General features: G+C 43.7%; 1 long non-coding RNA gene across 1 annotated transcript; it reads left to right on the forward strand.

The window, feature by feature from the left end:
* Positions 1–851: 851 nt before the first annotated feature.
* LOC139035064 (uncharacterized) lies at positions 852–14,494 on the forward strand. Its single transcript, XR_011487578.1, has 3 exons — positions 852–915; positions 4,891–4,984; positions 14,381–14,494. It is a non-coding gene; the product is annotated as an uncharacterized lncRNA (long non-coding RNA).
* Positions 14,495–17,252: the final 2,758 nt, after the last annotated feature.

Below are 17,252 nucleotides of genomic sequence, written 5' to 3' on the forward strand. Positions count from 1 at the left end.
TCAATGTACAAAAGGACCTGAGAGATGATCGAAACTAATCTGTCAATGCAGTTTAGAAGACTTGGGGTCCAAGGTCAGGAAGGTCAGGAGACAGCTGAGGCTGCCATTGGAAATCATAATATGGATAAATGACACTTACTTAGGACTTTGAGGTGTAGGTGTTATCTTTTTACTGCTAAGGGTCCTGTCTTCCTCAGCCGAGGAAACGGAGGCTCAGGGCTCTTAGGTGACTCACCAAACTTACCAGATAGTAAATGGCAGATGGAGGACTCACTCTTGGGGGCAGTTTGGTTCCAAAACTGAGTGCTCTGACACTTACTTGTCCTAGACCGCTTCCCATTGCTCCCCACTTGCAAGCAGAGTTCATGCTTCCAGAGGTGAACTCAGAGTTCCATGCTCACAAGTGACAACAATCAGACCACACTTCCCATGTTAAGTTGCCCCAACAGGGTCAGTGGGAGCAGGGGGAAGCAGGGATACGGATCTCCTGGGGTGAACCTAGGCAAGTGAGCCTAAGCCACCGGCTTAATCTTTTGCAATCTTTGACTCAAAAAAACTTATTTTGCAGTTGTGGTTAGAGGTAATTTCAAATACATTCCAGATGTGACTAGAGGCTGGTGAGCAGGTCTCAGGGGCAAGAGGGAGCTGGGCCTTGTGCACATAGCACCCAGGGCTGGCTCAGGAAGTGGGTCTATCAGCTGCAAAGGTAACAAGCTTCCTTTTGCCTCTGGCCAGAGGAAATGTGGGGGTAGCAGGGGAGGGCTGCAGCTGGTTTGAGCTGGGTGGCTGGTGGGGGGAGAGGGCAGCTTTCAAAGGGGAAGCAGCTTGCTGTTACTGTTTCCTTGCAGTGTGGCACGGGATGCACGCTTTCTGGAGCCAGACAGATTTGGGTTTGCATTTGGCAAGCTGTAGCTGGTAAGTAGCTTAATTGTTCCAGTCTTCAGTATACTCATCTGTGAAATGGGTCTGGATAACTGCTTTCTAGGGCTGTTTTAAGAATTAGGGAGAAAGTATGCATAGACTCTGAGACAGAAAATTTTGACTATTGTGCTTTTATTTGGGGCCAGGAGCAATAATTCAATAGTGGTAGAATTTGTCTCCAACTCTCTCTGCTCAAAAGTTCCTGAAGTTTTAAAGAGAGTAGATCCCAAGTGATATTATTAGGTTTCTTGAGTGGGGTGAGTGGATAGGGATGCCAATTGATCTCACGTAGGAGAGACAGAGGGCATGGTGGGAGGGCTATGGGAGTGGGGAGGAGTCTGGGGAAGGTTCAGGAAGGAGGAGAGAGGTAGCAGCAACTCTTGGGAAAAGAACTTGGGGAAACCCAAGGAAGAGTGAGAGGAGGCTTTGCTTTGTGCCATGAAATGTAAACCTTGTACTCTGCCTTCATTAAAGAAATGTTTGGTAAGAACCTAGCTTTTATTTCAGTGGCTCCCCTGGTGGCTCAGATGGTAAAGAATCTGCCCGCAATGTGGGAGACCAGGGTTTGATCCCTGTGTTGGGAAGATCCCCTGGAGAAGGGAATGGCAACCCATTCCAGTATTCTTACCTGGAGAATTCCAGGACAGAGGAGACTGGCAGGCTACAGTCCATAGAATTGCAAAGTGTTGGACACTTCATTGCTTTCAGAGTGTAATTTGCAAAATCCATTGACAGTAGGCTCCAGGATAAGAGTGGCTGCGAGTGACTCAGTTTATTTGTTACTTCCCAGGATCTGTGTTGGGCAGGGTGACCCCATATTCTCTGGGTGTTGCCCAACGTGATGAACTAAGTGGACCCTCGGGAGTGTTCAGCTGGCTCACTGGATTGACTTCCTTTAGAGTCCAAAGAGTTTTTTCTCTCAGTAGCCTCTGTCAATGGGTTGAATCTGGTGGCAAGCATGGGTGAAGGCAATGATGTTCAACTTGGGGGTCAAATATGGAACTTTTGAAAAGTCTGAAGAGCAGTCTTTTAAAAGGCATCTTCCTCAGTGCTTCAAATAGGCTATGGGTGTGGCATAAAGAAGGAAGAACTCTGGGGGGCCATTTCTGTCCAGGGGGATAAGACAAGTAAAAGTCCTAGTTGTCTGCCAGTAATGAGAGCCACTGGCAGAACTTTCTGTTCCCTGGTTGTCCTGGAGGGAGGTCTGCAGAGTGGGGAGTGAATAGAGGGAGCCTGGGTCTGGAATCTAGGCTCTACCACACTCCTTGTGATTGTTACCAAGTCATTTGCCTCTCAGGGCCCTCTGCCTTAGAGGAGTTAGCAATGGCCAACCACAGGGCTCTTGGGAAGATCTAAAACATTATGAGAGTACATTGCAAACTATAAAATGTTACACATGTATGCAGCGTGATACGAATACAATAAAGCTGGAGGTTCAGTCTTGGCTCTGATGTTCTCTAGTTATGTGATCTTGAGCACCTCCTGGGACCTCTCTGAGCCTCAGTTTCTCTGAAAGAAAGGAGAGGCTGCAATCCTGACCCTACTGGGTTGTAATGTTGACCAAAGTGTTTCATAAATGGTGAAGTGCTGTAAAGGTAAAGGTTTACTGCAACTGCTTTTTACCACTTATGAATTTTAGTATCGATCTCATGAAGATTAAAGAAAAAAATGAAGCCCTTATATTAAACACAATGCAGGACACAGAGCCTTTTAACACTCACTTCCAGTAAGAGGAAGAAGGTAAGCCTTTCTGAAATGAAACACTCTTTCAAACCATTTTATCTGAACTTAATTTTACTATGTGGCTAGTGTGGACAGAGTTCTTCTGTGGGTAGCACATGACTCACCCCTCAAGCTTTTCTAACACCAGTGAAAAGTTACAACTATTTGATTTTCCCAATAAAGAGTTATTAAGCAGTAATAATCCCAGAGAATATTAGGTTAGGTGTGCCCATGCCTGTTCTTAGGAAGGCCCGGGCTTGAGTACAGTTAATACTTCGTGATAACTCATCAGCTAAACAAAACACATGCAGTGACCTGCGGTTCTGAGCTGAGTCAGCTCACTAGCGTCTGGCTTGATCATCCCAGCATGTGTGTGTGCTACCAATCTGAATGGATGCAGTTGCTGGACAGAGGGCCCTGCAGATCCCTAAACCCAACATATCCCAAAGCAAACAAAGCATCTCTTCTTCAACCTGCTCCCCCTTCTTGATTCTCTGTCTGGTTAGTGACACCACCATCTCCCTAGTCCCAGAGTTTTATGATTTTAGTGATATAATAGACACCACCCTCTCACTTCCTAAGGCCAATAAGGACTGGACTACAGCCAGCCAGGCAGGCAAATCACCTTGCCAACATTTGCTGTTTGTCGTATCCCCTCATTATTGTACCGCTGTCCCATTTCAGGTCCTCAGCAACCTCACGTGGACCACGGCAGTTCTGTTTACATTTGCTGATCTCACGGGGGATCTAGTTGTCCTGCCCACCTTTAGTCTGTCCCTCCGTGCAATCCTCTCCTCAGTCATCTGCATTCTGAGCTTTGAAATGCACAGATATGAGCATCCCACACCCTGATCACAAGCCTTCCTCCTGACTTACTGCCTATAAAATTATGCTGAAATTCCTTGGCCTGGCATTTTAAGCTCTTCATCATCTGGTCGTTTTTGATCATCCCTTGTACCTTGTCCCTTAGCTGTACTCAACAACTTGCTGTTTCTCATACTTGTTAATTTTCTCCCCATACCAAATCTCTGCTCATCCTGCCAGGAGACCCCAAACTGGTGCCTCTTCTGGGAAGGGTCCCTTAGCTGCAGGTAAATGTCTTTTAATCTATACACCCACAGAACTTTCTGCATCTAATTGCTAAGACTATGCCTTGTCACAGGTAGGGGGCAGCACAAATGATACTTTCTCAGGTCTCTTCTGAGCACTCTCCTTTTAAAGCATGTTTCCCCTATCATTCTCTTTTATAGAATCTCATTGTTTTCCTATGGAATATTTAAGAATATTTATACTTTTGTATTTGTAGGTGTGCTTATGGCTTAGTATTTGCCTTACCTACTGCACTGCAGTCTAGGTTTGTCTATGCTTGACAAATCTAGACAGTGTATTAAAAATCAGAGATGTCATTTTGCCAACAAAGGTCTGTATAGTCAGAGCTATGGTTTTTTCAGTAATCATAGAGGGATATGAGAGTTGGACCATAAAGAAGGCTAAGTGCCAAAGAATTGATACTTTCAAATTGTAGTGCTGGAGAAGACTCTTGAGAATCCCTTGGAGTGCAAAGAGATCAAACCAGTGAATCTTAAAGGAAATCAACCCTGAATATTCATTGGAAGGACTGATGCTGAAGCTCCAATACTTTGGCCATCTGATGTGAAAAGCTGACTCATTGGAAAAGATCCTGATGATGGGAAAGATTGAGGGCAGGAGAAGGGGGGCAACAGAGAATGAGACGGTTGTATGGCATCACCAACTCGATGGACATGAGTTTAAGCAAATTCTGGGAGATAGTGAAGGACAGGGAAGCCTAGTGTGCTGCAGTCCATGGGGTGGCAAAGAGTCAGACATGACTTAGTGATTGAATAACAGCAGCACACTGCAAACTCTCTTGTTTGCATAGGCATGAAATTTGCCCTTGTGTTTATGACTATCATCAGGGCTTAGCAGAAGTGCCTAGCTCATAGTATATGGTAAGTAAATAATAGATGAGAAAATAAACAAAAGTAGATGTCAGCAAGTCTGTCTAGACTGTCAACTTCTTGAGAAGTTGGTTTGCATTTCCCTAGCCCAGTCTTTCTGCTGCGAGTTGTTCAACCAACAATAACTGAACTGGGTTTTAATTTTAGGTCTTCATTTCTTTCTGTTGAGTGAGGAAACTACTACGCTGACTTGTTGGCCTTTGAATTTGTTTGTGACAGAAAAGTGATAGAAAAGTATGCCATTAAATAGTCTTTGCTTGTGTTCTAGCAGATAGCCACATGCGAAGTCCTCAACATACTTCCCAGTGAAAAGCCTTCTCATGATAAAGCAGATCAACACAGTGGCTGTTAGCAGCAGAAAGGTAATTGACAAATTTCTGACATGAGTCTGTTTATTCTGCTATTGTCAAGGGTAATCATATTGGTTGAGGAAAATCCTTTTGCCTTGATTCTAAGTGTTCACATGTGAAAATGTTGTCAGACCTGGATTCTGACTGTGAAATCAATGTGTAGAAATTTATGTATGCATTCACTTTGTGGATGACCCATAACTTTAATGAGGGCAGGACACAATTTATTTGTGAATTAATTGATCAAACTATTTAGCCACTCATCTATTTGTCTGTTATTTTCTTCTTTTATTTTTAATTCACTCATTTGCTTGTTTACTTAACAAGTACCAGAATGGTAACTGTGGTCTTAGTAGAGTCAGGGCTGTAAACACAAACACAATGTGTACCAGTACCAGCCCTCAGTGAAAGTTCAGGATGCATAAAGTGGTCACAAAAGACTTCATGGAGAAGTCAATATGAAGAAAAAGAATCCTTCCCTTTGATCAATAAAGGGAAAATGGGATCTTTATTCGGTGCTTTTATATTGCTCTTCCTTATTGGGTTCATTTGGTCATTTGCCATGTTGTGTGAGTATGTGTGTGCATAAGCTGTATATGTGAGTATACATACATTATGTGTGTGTGTATTCATATAGTCAATTAGCCTAAATTCTAAAGAGAACTGAAAGAGAGATGGGGAAAATTAAAATTTCTTGTTTTCAAAATCCCTTATTTACTAAATAATCATTTTTTTTTTTTTGTAAACTGTAGAGTTCATCATTCACACACTCTACTGAAAGAAAAGCCAGTGTACAGTCAGATGAGAGCACTGCTGGGTGGTTGGAGTGGGAAGCTGAGTGTGCATCACTCAATCATCTCCCTCTGAAGAGTGTCTAGGGCATTGAGCTACATTATGTAACCTACTGGCTGAAATTATTACCTTTGTTGTCTCCCTTTCATCTTTTTCTTTTAACTTTCAAAGTTTTATTGACTAAAAGTGAAGTGAAGTTGCTCAGTCATGTCCGACTCTTTGTGACCCCATGGACTGTAGCCTGCCAGTCTCCTCTGCCCATGGGATTTTCCAGGATTTTTATTGACTAGATCTATGTAATTAATATATCAAGAAGAAACCAATAGCTGTAGCATTATTTTCTATGCATAAGGTTCCTGCTGATGAAGAAGAATCTACCAATATCGTGGTGGGGGGAAAGTTCACACCTGCAAATGTCTCTCAACTTGCAAGTAGAGTCATCCAAAGGGTCTCCTGGAAACTTTGGCCCAGATCACAAAGGTAGTGACCAGATCTCTAATGTGATCCCAGGTTTGTCTGAAATACTTCAGGCCCATCAAATAGTGCATAAGATGATGAAGTAAACACACTCATGAGCCCAAAATCAGCGTAAGAATAAAATTTTATCACTATTATGGAAGGCTACTGTTACCGCCTCTTCAACTGCATTTCCCCTGTTCTCACCATGCCCCCTTCCTACCTTCCCCTTACAGATTTGTGGTGAGTACTTTCGGCCTGCCACCATTTTCTAAAGGCCATGGGATATAAGTTGGCTTGTATGAACTTTAGATTTCAGTTATTCAGCAAGAATTTCCAACTCTTTTGCATTTTCTACCTTGGATTATCACCAATTTTTTTTTTTAAGTTGATCTGACCCTTGGAAGATAATTTAAACTTAACTGAGGTGTAAGTAGGTGGTTTCAACGAGTACATCATCCCACAGAGACCATGGTCAAGCTCCCCATTGATTCAGCTCAGTTATCCTGAATAACAATATGAGTGGGAGGAAACAGGATGATGTAAAAATTAAAAACTGGGTTATTAATCCTGCAGGAAGGTTAATGAGAAATTTGGGAAGTGCAATTGCCATCCGGTTTTTTTAGGGGCTCTCATTCTCCTTCACACTTCTGACACCTGATCGGTCATCATGCATGTGTGCTAAGTCACTTCAGTCGTATCAGACTCTTTGTGACCCTATGGACTGTAGCCCCCCAGGCTCCTCTGTCCACGGGGATTCTCTAGGCTAGGATACTGCAGGGGGTTGCCATGTCCTCCTCCAGGAGATCTTCCCTACCCAGGGATTGAACCCGTGTCTCTTACATCTCCTGCATTGGCAGGTGGATTCTTTACCACTAGCACCACCTGGGAAGCCCTGATTGGTCATCAAGTGTTCTCAATTCCTCTTCTTAAACATCTGTCAACTCTGTGCCTCCCTCTTCACCGCCTACTCACGGCCTGTAGTCAGGCTCTTATCACTCTGGACTGTTCTTTTGTAATAAGTTCTTAACTCACTTCATGCTGCCTCTAATTCTATCCCTTTTACTGAATCCAGAGAGATCTTTCTGAAACACAAATCAGAGTAGTTTACCTCATTTTTCTTAACACCTTTCACCGGCTTCTCATGGCCTTCAGAGTAACATCTGGTATTCATCCTCGGGGGTCCCTGCCCACGCACAGGGGTCTGTGTGTCATCCCTCTGTCTTTACCTCCCCACTCTTGCTTCAATCACATTGTGTTCCATCTAGTTTTTTCCTCTCATGTAGATGTGCCTGTCGGGGCTCCCCGGGAAGCTCAGTGGCAAAGCATCTGCCGGCAATGCAAGAGGCACAGGAGACATAGTTTTGATCCTTGGGTCGGGAAGATCCCCTGGAGGAGGGCATGGTAGTCCACTCCAGCATGCTTGCCTGGAGAATCCCCGTGGACAGAGGAGCCTGGGGGGCTACAGTCCATGGGGTCACAAAGGGTCTGACACCACTGAAGTGACTTAGCCTGCATGCATGCAGATGTTCTGTGACTTTGGTGATCTACTACTTGTCCTCAAGGTTTAGGTCTAGTGTCACTCCTTCTGGATAACTTTCCTTTGTTAACCCTTTCTAAGTTCTCATAACACTGTTGAACTCTTCCATCTTTGCACTTAATACATTATTTTACAGGTTTTTATTTGTCTGTCTTCCTGTCTGGACTGCAGGCCCTTTAGAAGGTAGGATTGTTACTTCTCATCTTGCTTAGTTTGATCCATGTTGTGAAATGGATGAATGTGCGCATGCATGAAACTAGAGGAGGAAAACTGAGAGTCATTCTTCCACTTGAATGTAAGGTTGTGGGATTTTGACTGTTTTGTTCTTGGCTGTAGCTTCTGCACCAAGCACCTTGGCATATAATCGACATTCAATAAACAACTGATGAGGAAATGGACTCAGATTCTTCTGTGTGACTCCACAGGGTAGACAGGATTTCTTCTGCTTGACAGTGGGTAGAAATTCCAGGGATATTATCTGGGGGATCTGTTCTAGTCCTGCAATTTGCCAGCGGGAGGCTCAGTTTTGCGTAGGCCATGAGCCAACATAAATCAGGTCTAGCAGCATGATTGGCACTCCCTTCCCACTGGATGGTTTTCAAAACACAGTCTGTGGACCACCTGGGAAGCACCTGCGCTAGAGTCAGCTGAGGTAGATGTGAATATTGCAGGTCTCTGGGTCCTCAGGAGACTAGACAAATCAGAATTATTGGGGTGGCTCCAGCAATCTGCTTTCCATTTGTCTCCTGTGGACACTGGGAAAGTTGAACAATGGTTTGGGCTACACTGGAAGCATAATAAATACCCCAATCACTTCAGGAGATCTAGAAGAGGTTGAGCAGCCTATTTTGGGTACCACTAGGCATGCATCTGACTCTCCAACTCACCCCCTCAGTAGTACATGAACAGTGCAGTGTAGGCACTCAGCAATATTTGCTGAAAAGCATGAAAATGGGGATTTTTTTCAAGCCCCCCTCAAAAGAAAATGGGGCTCAAAATTGAGTAATCACAGTTGTAACAAGGGTTCAAAGACTTGTTCATACAAAATTAGGTAAATACACGTAAGGGATGCTAAGTGTTTGTTATTTATCTATATACTGAGGAAAGGCTGAATAATTTATATGAACCAACTGTCAGATCTGGTTATTTTCTGGACTTGAAATTCCCTTTATATTTGCAAATAACACCACAGATAATAAGTCATTAAGTTTCTCCTCTAGCAGTTTTTTAAATAAAAGTAACATTTTTTGAGCATTACAAAATCCGAATAAAGATGAATCCCTTAGAGGTCACTTGAAATTGATCTGGATAAACGAAAACAGGGCTTGAAATTGAGGAGTCACAGTTGTAACGACCTTAATCGATTTGCAAAACACTCACCAGGAAGGAGGATGAGAAGATATATAAACATGGCGCACACAACATAAACATTTTATTTCATTTGGCAGGAGATATCTTTTAGGGAGGGTAATGGAGGGGCTTGTTTCCCTTTCTGTTTGGCATGTTTCCTTTTTAGTATTTACAAAGCATTGGCATCTTCAGGGACACCTTGACACTTTCCTGCCTAGGATCCTCCTTTCTAATCATCAGAGATACCAGCAGCAGAAAGAATCCAGAAATCCCTGTGAGGCTGGGAATACCTTTGCAAAATCAACTATGAAATTTCCTGACTCTTACATTTGGAATTTTCAGCAGGTGACTTTGGATTTCTCCAAGGTTGTGCTTTTTGATCCAGTGAGTCTGGAATTATTTTTACCCTTCTCGCTTTAACACATTTCAATATTTCTATTGATTTGGATATTGGAAAGAGATGATTAAAATGCTGTCACTTGCTAATGATCATTTGATTTTCAAGGATATAATCTTATAATGCTGAATATTACCTCCCTATTCCTCATCTCTTTCATTTCATGGAGGGGGAGGGGATGCACTTTAGAGTGGGTTTAATGGTGGCCCCCTCCCCCTAAAATATATATCTACTCAGAACCTGTATAGGTGATCTTACTTGGAAAAAACTGTTCTGCAGTTGTAACCGAGGTTCTCAAGATTAGACAATCCTGGATGATCTGAGTAGGACTAATTCCCATGGTATGTGTCCCTAGAGGAGAAGGAGAAGACAGGCATGGGTGGGTGATGTGAAGATGGAAGCAGAGACTGGAGTGATGTATTCACAAGCCAAAGAGCATCAAGTGTTGTTGGTAGCCACTGGAAGCCAGGAGAGCTCCAGATCTGCTGACCCCTTGATTTCAGACTTCTGGCCTCCAAAGCTGTGAAAGAATATATTTCTGGTGTTTTAAGCCACCCAGTTTATGGCAATTTGTTAGAGTTGCCCTAGGAAATGAATGCATTCTGTTTTGGACCCAGTCTTTCCAGTTTTCTGCTACTCTAGTCTGCTACAGACTAACCATCTGCTGCTGCTGCTGCTAAGTTGCGTCAGTCGTGTCCGACTCTGTGCGACCCCATAGACAGTAGCCCACCGGGCTCCCCCATCCCTGGGATTCTCCAGGCAAGAATACTGGAGTGGGTTGCTATTTCCTTCTCCAGTGCATGAAAGTGAAAAGTGAAAGTGAAATCGCTCAGTCGTGTCCAACTCTTCGCTACCCCATGGACTGTAGTCTAACAGCCCCCTCCATCCATGGGATTTTCCGGGCAAGTGTACTGGTGTGGGGTGCCATGTCCTTCTCTGACAGACTAACATCTACTTCTGCTTTACTGACTATGTCAAAGCCTTTGGCTGTGTGTATCATAACAAACTGTGGAAAGTTCTTAAAGAGATGGGAATACCAGACCACCTGACCTGCCTCCTGAGAAATATGTATGCAGGTCAAGAAGCAACAGTTAGAACTGGACATGGAACAACAGACTGGTTCAAAATAGGGAAAGGAGTATGTCAGAGCTGTATATTGTCACCCTGTTTATTTAACTTATATGCAGAGTACATCATGAGAACCTCTGGGCTTGATGAAATACAAGCTGGAATCAAGATTGCCAGGAGAAATATCAATAACCTCAGATATGCAGATGACACAACCCTTATGGCAGAAAGCAAAGAAGAAAGTGAAAGAGGAGAGTGAAAAAATTGGCTTAAAGCTCAACATTCAGAAAACTAAGGTCACGGCATCTGGTCCCATCACTTCATGGGAAATAGATGGGGAAACAGTGGAAACAGTGAGAGACTTTATTTTTTTGGGCTTCAAAATCACTGCAGATAGTGACTGCAGCTGTGAAATTAAAAGATGCTTGCTCCTTGGAAGAAAACTTATAACCAACCTAGACAGCATATTAAAAAAGCAGAGATGTTACTTTGCCACAAAGGTCTGTCTAATCAAAGCTATGGTTTTTCTAGTAGTCATGTATGGATGTGAGAGTTGGACTATAAAGAAAGCTGAAAGCTGAAGAATTGATGCTTTTGAACTGTGGTGTTGGAGAAGACTCTTGAGAGTCCCTTGGACTGCAAGGAGATCCAGCCAGTCAATCCTAAAGGAAATCAGTCCTGAATATTCATTGGAAGGACTGATGCTGAAGTTGAAAGTCCAGTACTTTGGCCACCTGATGGAAGAGCTGATTCATTAGAAAAGACCCTAATGCTAGGAAAGATTGAAGGCAGGAGAAGAAAGGGACAACAGAAGATGAGATGGTTGGATGGCATCACTGATTCAATGGACATGAGTTTGAGGAAGCTCCGGGATTTGGTGATGGACAGGGAAGCCTGGTGTGCTGCGGTCCATGGGGTCACAGAGTCGGACATGACTGAGTGACTGAACTGAACTGAGTCTGCTACAAGGTTAGACTTATCCTGACGTTGGAGGTCCCCTGCTTTGATGAGAGATCTTACTCCACAGTGTGCTGGACAACCGGACTTTGAGAACAACCATGGTCATCTTCCCAGGTGGTGCTAATGGTAAAGACCCCGCCTGTCAATGCAGGAGACAAGAGATGTGGGTTTGATCCCTGTGTTGGGAAGATCTCCTGGAGGAGGCAACCCACTTCAGTATTCTTGCCTGGAGAATCCCATGGACAAAAGAGCCTGGTACAGTACAGTTCATAGGGTTCCAAAGAGTCAGACAGGACTGAAAGGACTTAGCCTGCACACATTGTCCTAAGAGATTTACATGCATTATTTTACCTAAAAAATTTTTTGGGGGGCCACACCACTTGGTATGAGGGATCCTAGTTCATCTACAAGGGATCAAACCTGAGCTCCCTGCCTTGGAAGCATGGAATCTTAACCACTGGATGACCAGGGATGTCCCTACATGCATTATCTTATTCACTCTCCACAGTCAGTCTCTAAAGTTGGTTTCATCATTTTCTTCCATTTTCTAAGTGAGGAAATGGAGGCTCAGAGGATGTACCTGGTACACACTTAGGTGATTATACTGTTCAGGGCAGGGCTGAGCTCTGAACTTGGGTCAGCCTCACTCCAGAGTCTTTCCCACAAACCCCGCTGAATTTCAGGGAAAACAGGGAGCAGAGCTTTGACACTGATGAGAGCATGCTTGGAGATCTGGGTGACTTCTCAGGGCCTAGAAATCTCTGCAGACTAACTCACCAAGGACTCCCAGGATGTGACTCAATTTGATTTAATCCCTGAAACTACCTTATGAAAAAAGTCCTTATTAGCAATTACAAGTTACTTCAAGTCATGGGATATTGAAGTTGCTCATGAATAGAAAAGACCACTAACATTAAATTTTAGACTCTATTTAGTTTGTGAATCACTTTATATTGAAAAATGTATCTTTAGACTAAAAAATTGTTGATGAATAGCCCTCTGATCTCTTTGTAGGAAGGATATTTTAAGCTTAAAATTAATAGGAGGAATCATGAAGGAAAATTTAGATAGGCTTAACTACATAAAAACTGACTAATACCTGTAGGTCAAAAAATCTGAAGCAAAAGTAAAGGGCAAGCATTGCAGCAAGCTCGTGTTCCCTTCTCCCCCCACCCCCGACTCTGCTCTGTCCCATGAGTGAGCAAGGTAACCTGTTACTTGTTCTTGCTTCCCCATGCTGTAGCAGGGGCCCAATAAAACCTTGTCTGAAAAAATTATTTAGGTAATGCAACAAATATGAAGAAAAACCTAATAGCCTTAATGTATAAAGACATCATATATATTCGGAAGACAATAATATTACCCAATGTAAAATAGATAGCCAATAGAAATTTGCAGTATGACTCAGGGAACATAAACAGGGGCTCTGTAACAGCCTGGGGGGGGGGGGAAAGGGTGGGAGGTGGAACGGAGTTTCAAGAGGGAGGGGGCATATGTACACCTATGGATAATTCATGTTGATAAATGGCAGAAATTAAACCAATATACGCAAGGCCATCATCCATCTATTAAAAAGAAACAAATATAATTAAAAAATATTACACAATAGATAAATAAAGCAAGGGAATAGTGAGGTAAATTATGTTATGTCCATATAATAAGACATTAAGTCATCATCTAAATGATGTTTAGAACAGTATTCAGCAGCAGGAAGATCCTCATTATGAAATGCTAAATCCACAAAGCAAGCTGTAAAACATATTCACTATAACATCATAAGGAAAGGTAACATCTATTCCTGATTCCTTGTGTGCCTAGCACTGCACTGACTGCTTTCTATGTCTTATCTCCTTGAGTCCCCCAAGCAACATAAGGAGGGCTGTCCTGCTACAATTTCCATTTTATATTTGAGGCGCATAAGGCTCAGAAAGGTTGAGTAACTTGCTCAGTGTCATCCAACAAACTCGTAATGTAGCTCAAATCCAGATCTGTTCTCAAACCTGGGTAACTCTTTCCCTTTCTAATGGTTTACTACATTATAAGTCACTTGATGTGGGGATCCTGTTTTTTAAACTTTGTAATTTTCATAGTGCTTTGCAAAAAACTCATACTTGCTGAATGGTGGGAGATAGCTACTTATTGACTAAGAGAATAGGTCTGATAGTTTGACTGATCTGGATAGCGCTGGACAAGGGAATCACTCCCAGGGTCAGTTTCTACACCACAGTAAATGGTGAGGAGTAAGTAAATTTTTCTGCTTGGAAGCTTAGCTCGGTGCCATGTGCATAGAGTGTACAGAAAATAGCAGGTGATGCTGAATCCAATGGTATAATACCTCTTTGTGCAGTAAGGCAACATAGTTATAATTTTAACAGTTGGTACTAACATTTTCCTTAGGGAATAAACTGTTTTTGTTTGTGGTTCGCAACCTTGTGGTTCACTAAGGGTATTTGAAATCAAAGGGTAGGAGTGATGTTAGCTTAACTTTCTGTATCCTTCCACAACCCCCTCAAAAAGAGGAATGGTTCAAACTGTTGCATCTCAGGAATAAGATTTTCTTTCTCCTGAGAGAGAGGAGAAGAGAGGAGTACAAAGGGGTGAGGCTGAGTTGGTGAGAAGGCAATGAATGAGCTACAAGAAGGCTGAGAGAAGTACCACTGAAATGCTCTGCCGGCGAGAGGGTCCTGGCTTTTATGTTTAATGGTTTGCATGATGTTGTGTTTCTGTAATACTGCTCCCTTCTCTTCTTTCTGCACTCCCAGCAATTTCTTCCAAAAATCTACTGAACTTGTATATGCTTTGCAAGAACTTTTAAATGAGTAGAAATGACCTCTTTCCTGACCAGATTGGACAGCAGCCCAAGAAGCAATGGCACTTACTCAACGGAGCCAGGAGACCTGGGTGACAGTGAGAAGAGCACGAGCCCCTCTGAAATGTCTCAGAAACTTTCAGACCTCAGCAGAGTAAGTAGTGGATTATATGGACATGAGGGACCCCTGTGGAGTCCTTTGTTACTCTACTGTCCTTTGCACATGATAAATGTTTAGTGGCAATTGAGAACAATAAAGAGAATCTCTATGCAGCCTGGACTGGAATCACAGAGGAATTCACAGAAGGAAAGGCCCAAGAGTTAGGGGAAAGTGGAGAAGGCTTGGTTCAGAAGGTGTCACTTCTGATGCCTTAGAGAGCTGACCCAACAGTGGGTTTGGCTATTGTCACTGGGTTGAGAGAAGCACCCATGAGGACAGTATCGGTTCAGTGAGCCAGCAACCAACCAGCCAGCTCTGCACCTTATTAGCATCAGTACTTGTTTCTTCGGGGACCTCTGGAGGATACCTGGATGTTACTGGAGGGTGGTCAGAAAGAGATCATGTGGCTGTCACAGAGGAAAGAGGATCAATGAGTTCATTTTGGAGGGGAGCAGGTGACTCCAGGTCCAGGAGCAGGTGGTCTGGACCTGACCAAAGAGGAGGGAATTGCTGAGAGCCTGTGTGTTCAGAGAGGATGGGATTCAGCTACAGAGCGGTCAACTTGCCCGTTGCCTAGGAAAGGGCACCTTGGACGCCTCTCAGTTGGAAGATATTATCTCCAGATGGAATCCTCTGCCTGCTGGCAAAGTCAGCAGCATTATTTGGTAATATTTTGATGTGCTATTTATGTGGAAAGGGGGTTTATTGACATGTCTTTCACATCATGCGCAAAACATCTCTAACTTTTTCTTTCGAAAGGGACGATAGTGATGAAGATGGTGCATCTTGGAAAGGACTTGGGGGGCAAAGAATGAGCTAGGCACTGGTTTGTACCCAACACCATGTGTCCTGGCTGGAGCATCCAGGGCAAAGCTTGATTTGCATTCAGGCTGCATCCCTGACTGGTGAAGCTGGACTTGGCTTGCCGTCCTGATGAGTCTGGTGAGAGCTCCAGACAAGGGGTGACAATGAACGGGAAGACGCTGCAGAGGGCAGGGATGGGAGGGGAAGGCTTGGGGGAATTACCCAGGGGTTTCGTGTCAGGCATTTGCCTGTTCATCAGCTCCATTTGGGCAACAACAACTTAAGCAAAGCAAGCAAAAAGGTTCACGTAATTTTGGTGACCCCTGAAAAAACTCATGCATCTCTGCTGGGAAATGTGTGCTTTTCTTCCATGCAGCACTTGTTTTAAGTATTTAGCTTCCCCACACAGTTGCAAGTTCATTTAGCCATTTTCCCTCTTGCTCTCTCCTTTTCTCTCTCCCTCATGAAATCACTTTAGTCAGCACAAATTTGGAGGCAGAACCAAACCCAGTAATAGCATATCTCAGACTGCTATCAATTTTCCGCCAGAAGAACATTTCGGGACACAAAGTCCTTTGTCTATTTCCAGAAGCTCGATTCAATGACATTACATGAATGACTACAACCCTATAGCATGTTCTGCACCGTTTCAAATTGTAACCTAAAAAAAGGGAAGAACTTGGATTGCAGCCAGAGTGTAATGATTTCAGTTCTTAAGAAAATCCAGCAACCATTACAGCACATTCAATATTTTCTTGCTGTGGAAATTTAAGAATTGACTCTAATCAAATAGCAACCCCACCACCCCCATCCTCCATTTTCCTATGGTTCCTGTTACTAATAGGCCTCCCACGTCTGTTTTGGCTTAAAAAAATAAATAAGTTTACAAAATGTTTTTAAAAATTGGGCTGAATCAGACAATTGTATATTTTAGAAAATGAAGGCAAAATGTAAAACAGGCTAATCATGATTCCAAATTCAATCTTCAGGGCCCTAATTGATCCCATCCCAAAGGTAACATTCTATCTTAATTGACATGCCGAGATGGTTATAATTATGTAAAATAAAACTGGGCCTGGTGGAAACTCCATGGTTTCTTGCTGAACAGGAGATGGCCAGTTTTTATAATAGTTGATTGCAAAAGGATGCAACCACTTTGCTCATATTTCCTATTTTGGTTTGGCCCTTGTATATGCGCCATGAGGTCCCCCACTCTTTCAACAAAGTATGGACATCAAGGGGAATTTTGTGTCCTTATATGCTCCTTGGAGCTGAAGGAGGCCTGAAAGAAAGGGTCGATATTTTCAATGCCCATTCCGGAAGTCAGTCAAAAAGGGGGAAGGGGCATGGATAAAATGGAACAATTTCCCATTTGTTGGCAGAGGAATTTTTCTGCAAGATGGTGACCACACGCGCAAGCTCGTGCTCAGCCTGGATAGGAAACAGATGGTAGCGAGCAGGCGCAGAGCAAGTGGAGATTACAGGATGCAGGGCCCACGGGTTGGACCCACAGCCCTTCTGGGACGTGAGGGAACCTGAATGACAATTCCCATAAGGAGCCCTCATCCCTTCTCGGACCCCTGCAGACTTTCTGCCTCTCTGAGGAGGGCACCCCGAATGGGAAGCCAGGACTCCCTGTGGGTCAGACTTGATGCTGAGAGGCAGGAACGTAGGAGGCCTGTTCATGCAATCAGGAGAGGCAGAGGCTGCCTTTGATGGGATGGAACACCTGTGCCTCTTGGCATCTTGCCTCCCTGGGTGGGTGAAACAAGCGAGTCCCGTGTGTGGTGATTAGTATTAATCACCCTCTCGCCCAGGAATGCCAGCCGCGGGGGTGCCTTCCTGTCACGTGGCCGTGCTCTCTCTCCTTCCCGACAACGTCCGTCTGTCAATGTCCCCACCAGCCCCGCTTTCTTTCAGAGCCTCAAGTGTCTCCAGGCCAGT

Source organism: Odocoileus virginianus, chromosome 5 (genome assembly GCF_023699985.2).
Source record: "Odocoileus virginianus isolate 20LAN1187 ecotype Illinois chromosome 5, Ovbor_1.2, whole genome shotgun sequence".
NCBI lineage: Eukaryota > Metazoa > Chordata > Mammalia > Artiodactyla > Cervidae > Odocoileus > Odocoileus virginianus.